Raw genomic sequence first — 5,932 nt, 5'->3', positions numbered from 1 at the left:
GTCTCTGTACACAGAGAGCTGTTACCCTTCCCTTTATAGTTATGACAGAAGGTGTAAGTGAAAAGTGTCTATACAAATAGCTTTGCTGAGCTCCTAATATACTTTCACTCATTGCCAGCCTTGTTCCCTGTTTCAAGTTGAAAGAGTCTTTTGCAAACTGCCAGGGCCACAAATTCAATCTGAGGTCTGGAAATCTAAGTGATGGGCACAGAATAAAAACACAAATAAAGCGATATAAAAACAAGTGTCCTTTCCACCTCTTTTCACCAGGCTAAAGATTGACCCACGTAATTATAGGCATGCCAACCTGACATCAATTCTGGGGGAAATAATGGAATGGCTGACATGGGATTTAATAAAGAATTAAAGGAAGGTGATATAATTAATGCCAATCAGCATGGGTTTGTGGAAAATGGATCCTGTCAAATTACCTTGATAGCTTTTTTTGATGAGATTACAAGTTTGGTTGATAAAGGTAATAGTGTTGATGTAATATACTTAGACTTTGACTTTGTACCACATGTCATTTTGATTAAGAAACTAGGATGATATAAAATCAACTCAGCCCACTTTAAAAGTATTAAAAACTGGCTAACTGATAGATCTCAGAATGTAACTGTAAAGGAAGAAACATCATTGATAAATGTGTTTCTAGTGGGGTCCCGCAGAGATTGATGCTTCGCCCTATGCCATTTAATGTTTTTGTCAGTGACCTGGAATAAAACATAAAAATCATCACTGATTTATTTTGCAGCTGACACAAAGCCTAGGGGAGTAGTAAATAATGAGGAGACTAGGTCACTGACTGAGAGTGATCTGGGGCGCTTGGTAAAATGGGCAAAAGCAAACAATATGCATTTTCATAAAGCCAAATATAAATGTATGCATCTGTAGCGGGGTGGTCACCCCGCTCCGGCCCTGAAGGGGTTAAAGCAGCCCTGGAGAGGGCTGCAGCGGGGAAAGCGAGGCTGATTGGGAAAGCAGCCACAGCTGTGGCCAGCTTAATCAGGGCCCAGCTGGCCCTTATAAGAGGGCTGTGGGCCAGAAGCTGGCACAGACACTCTCTCTCTCGCTCGCTTTTTGAGAGAGAAGGAGCTGGCTGCCTGGGAGCTGAGCAGGGGACCGGAGGTGGAGCAGTGCTGGGGAAGGGCAGAGGGAGCTGGGGAGCTCCAGCCTAGCAAAACCCCAGGCTGCAGGCCTGGATAAGGGCCTACAAAAGGTACTGGGGCTGCAGGGGGGCAGCCCAGAATTAGGCAAAGGCAGCAGGTCCTATCCCCCTGGCCGACGATGAGTGGTTTACAGACTGCAGTCCGCCCCAGGGAGCGGGGTCTAGACGATGACTGGCAGTAGCCACTGAGGCAAGGTGGGGATAGAGGGTGGGGGTTCCCCTGGGGGGGGGAGACCCAGATTGTGGGGCACTGCCAGGGGGCAGCACCACAAGACAAAGGGGCACCGGGGTCTGAGAGGGACACGGGGGCCAGCGGCAGGTGAGACACCAGCCTGCAGAGGGCGCTCCGGGCTGGAAGAGCTAATTCCTGGGACAACCAGCAGGAGGCGCTGCGCCGGTGAGTCGTCGCCCTGCCACAACATCTAAGAACAAAGAATGCAACCATACTTACAAGAGGGGGGACTTTATCCTGGGAAACAGTGACTCTGAAAGGTCCATCAATGGCTATTAGCCAGGATGGGCAGGGATGGTGTCCCTAGTCTCTGTTTGCCTGAAGCTGGGAATGGGCGACAGGGGATGGATCACTTGATGATTCCCTGTTCTGTTCATTCCCTCTGGGTCACCTGGCATTGGCCACTGTCAGAAGACAGGAGACTGGGCTTGATGGACCTTTGGTCTGACCCAGTCTGGCCGTTCCTATGTAAACGACTGGGTGTGGAGGTGGCTATTTTTCTAGAAGCTCTGCTCTAGTTCAAACAAGAGTTAATTCAGGGAAGATCTCTGGCCTGTGTGATGCAGGAGGTCAGCTCATGTGATTACAGTGGTCGCTTCTGGCCTTATAATCTATGCGTCTATTAATTCCGCACTTAGACCTTTGTTAACAAATGCACAGGGCAGAAGAGACTCCCGCCTGCTCTCCCACAAGTCCTAACAGGAGAAATATCTGGTGTTTATCAGTACAGTAAGCAGGTATGACTTAACGACCCACAGAGAGCAGATCTGTTGAGTCAGAAGTTATCTGACTATAATCACTCCTCTGAACATAACCACGCTCGAAGGAACTATGCGACCATATTACACAACTGCTCAGCACAGACTTACTTACAAGAGATTATGACTCATCTGGAGAACCGAGAGTGGTCTCGCATTGTCTCTGAGTAATGTGATACTCTCTACTGTCAGACACTGGGGAGATACATAGATGAAACCCTTTGGGAGTTCTGGCTTTTGGAAAAGTTGCTGAAGGTGTTGGATTGTTTTTAAATACCGTGATTCCCTCTTTATCTAGCTCTCTTTTGGGGAGCAGCCACACGTGCTCTCAGACACACACAGGCCTTTCTCATTGAGGATCTCTTAAAATTTGTGTGCTCTTGCCAGGGCCGGCTCTAACTTTTTTGCTGCCCCAGGCAAAAAAGAAGAGCGCCGCCCCACCGTAACACCCTCCCCCCCCCCGCGCCGGGCCCAGCCCCCCACACCCCCCCCCCCCCCCCCCCCCCCGCACTCCCCCGCCCTGGCCTGGCCAAACCCCGGCCCCCCAGTGCCGCCGAAGCCCCCCCCACAGCGCTGCGCCGCACTGCAGCGCAGCTGAAACAAAAAACAAAAAAAAAACCTCGAGCGCCTCCCGCCACCCCAACATTGGCCGCCCCTTCTGAGGTGCCGCCCCAAGCACGTGCTTGGTCGGCTGGTGCCTAGAGCCGGCCCTGGCGCTTGCCCGGGTTTGTTTGTGCACGAATCCCAGGAGATGGGATGACTCCTTAGTCCCTCTGTATTAGATGCCGACTCTTGTAGATGGTGGATCACCCTCCGTGTTCTCATCCCATAGGATCCATCACAAAGTCCAGGGGAATAAGGACTCAAGCAGTAGTAAACCAAAGCTCAAACAGATGCACTCTGCATACACAGCAATGGGCGGCTGAAACCTGGAGTAGGGACACATTGATTAAACTGCAGTGCCATGAATCATAGAGTTTAGGGTGACGAGGGATAAGATCATCCGGTCTGATCTCTTGTGTAGCACAGGTCACCGGTGCCACCCAGCACCCAACGCTAAGCCCAACAACCACAATCAGAGCAGAGCATTACAGCCCAGAGGAGACTAGACTATTACGTGCCAGAGGCAGAGCATAGGAGGGACCGAGGTGCACCAGAGCCCGAGGTCCCGCAATGGCAGGGAAGTGATTAAATGAGATACACCCAGATAATCCTGGCAAGTGACCCGCACCCACAGCCTGGGGAGACTTGGTCTCTTGATACAGGCCGCAGTCTTTTCCCAGGGCCCCACACCGGTGATCTGGACATGCCAGTGATGACCCCTTCCGCAGCGTGCACTGCTGGCCTACACACCTTGGGATAGGTTCCCTCCTGGTGTGAGCTGGGCGGGGAGGGCTCCACGCCTGCGTTCCTCAAGGCTTATGAGGAAGTCCAAGCTCTTCCCACGCACAACAGCTCCGCTGCCCCTCCAGAGCCCTGAAGCCCTCTCTGCTCAGGTCAGCATCCAGAGGAACGAAGCCTGTAAAAGATGCTTTGGGAGCTTCCATTCCTCAAACCAAATTCACAGCTGGCGTAACTCCGCTGGAGTCAGTGGAGTGGGGCTGGCTTGTGCCGGTGGTGAATTTTGGGCCAGAAATCAAGGGCGACCCAGCTCAGTGCTTCCAGCCATACAGCTGAAGTCCAAACGCCACTGCAACCCTACAGTGTAGAATCAAAGCAAGTAGTTAAACATCGAGGGTCAAATCCCTCCCACACTTCCTCTGTGTTTGTGCTGTGTGCTGGGGACCGCGGTACCAGGCAGGGAAGGATTTCAGTTCCCCCAGATCCAGGAGCAGCGGCAGTAGCTCCTACCACTCCAGTATCCCCTCTCCGGGGAAGGGAGTGGCCCAGGGATCTGCATAGGATGCATCTACTCATCCCACCCTCCCAAATCTCCTGTAATCTGGAGCACATGGAGCCCCCCTCCTCATCCCCACCAGAGAACACATATCCATGGTTGCAGACTCACGGGTAGGGTCTCTGGCTCCTTTGCACTCTATTTAAAAAGACACCTATTCATCCCTGGCCCTGTCTTGGTCTGTTTGCTCTTCCTCTTAAGCAACACCCTAAAAGTGTTTTACTTATTTTCATAACAGAAAGGCAGCTGCCCAGCACTGGCAGGTGTTTTCATACCAACCCAGACTTGCTTTATCTTTATCCCCTTGTTTTTCTCCCTCTGAATCCCCCCGGTAATTGTGCAATGCTGGCCAGGTGTGTTTATTTTTTTGCACGTGAAATCCTGCCAGTCATCAGAACGCAGCAGCCCCGCTGTCAAAGCAACGCTACTGAGCTCACCGCTCACACGGCGCCTTCAGCAGCTCTTATCGCTTGTTTATCTCCGAGCGGCGGATTTACACTCGAGACGTCTGGTCACTACCTCGGTCCGGCGGGGGGTGGATTAAGGCAGCTTCAGCCAGAACATTCGATGCTCTCCCCTGAGTCTGTGAGGAGCAAACATGTTTTTTCATCTTTGCCCCTCACATTCTCCCAGGGAGTCGGGCTCCTTGTGGTTTGATCAGTTCCGATGTTAAGGGTGACCCAACTTTGGGTCCAAGTCAGTCGGTTTCCAAATTAGCACTCAGCAGCAGGAGGCGTGTTGTGGTCAGGTGGATAAACAGAGCTGGGAGGGAGCCAGGAGACTTGGGTTCTGCCTCTGACTGAAGTCACCGTTTTGCAAGTCGTTTAACCTCTCTGTCTTATGAGGCACTAGGAACAAGTCTCCATCGTCTCTTTTGTACAGCTCCTGAGAACCGCTGGGGAGAGGTGCCGCTCCTGACAGCTCAAGCGATAGCCCCTTCAGCTCTCCTGCTCCAGTGAAATTTTCCAGGCCACAAACCCCATACCCCCGTGAGGCCCACAGAATTTCAAGGCAATCTGAACAGCCACTTAGAACTGTCTAGCTTACGAGAGCCGGATCTGCCTACTGCACATTCTTTATTAAATGCGAAGTCCAAAGCTTAGAATCCAAAGGTTTCGGTTCTTGGAAGCACATGCGTGTTGATGATTGATCGGTGCTGGCTGGGTGACTGTTTGGCTGATGTATCTTTTATTTTTATTCTCATGCCAGATTGTTTCCAAATATATCTCAGATGCAGCCCCTGCCTCCAGTTCCTCTCTACTTCATTGCATGGCAGTGGGGGGACGGGGAGGGGCTGCACCGGGGTTGAGGGAGCTGCAAGAGCAGGGAGTACTGCCCTGCACAGCATGCTCTGTCCTTCCCTACAGCCCTGAGCTTCTGGATGGTCCCTTGGTTGCTGCCCAGGTTGGAGAGGTGGGCTAGGAACACGAGGGTGGTCTTGGGCAGGAAGGGGCTGGGTGATGAGGCAAGCACTACCAGGAAGAGTGGGGACAAGTGAAACTGGCCTGCTCTGACCGCAGCTTTTCTTGTCATCGTCACGCGCCGCTCTACCTGCTCCTAGAGGATGCATCTTCGCTAGGAGAAAAGGCGTGTTCTTCACCCGAGTGAGCTAACACGTGGTAACTAACGTGGGGTAAAATCCCAGTAAAGACGAGGCAGTTTTGGTTTGAACACAAGCTGGCTGGTCCAGGTAAAGACCATGGCAGAGCAATGCCCCGCTTCCAGCCCCCACTGTGCTAGCAGGGAGAGGAAGGGGGCCCGGCCAAAACACATGTAGAAGGAACATTTAAGGGACAGCTTTTTTTTAATTAAAAAGGAATACAAGAGGCATTACAGGAACTGCTCATAGGAAGCAAGAAACGTAGGAAGTAGAGTCA

Source organism: Terrapene carolina, unplaced genomic scaffold (assembly GCF_002925995.2).
Source record: "Terrapene carolina triunguis isolate 2854851 unplaced genomic scaffold, T_m_triunguis-2.0 Scaffold88, whole genome shotgun sequence".
NCBI classification, from domain to species: Eukaryota; Metazoa; Chordata; order Testudines; family Emydidae; genus Terrapene; species Terrapene triunguis.
Note: the sequence above shows the minus strand (reverse complement) of the source record.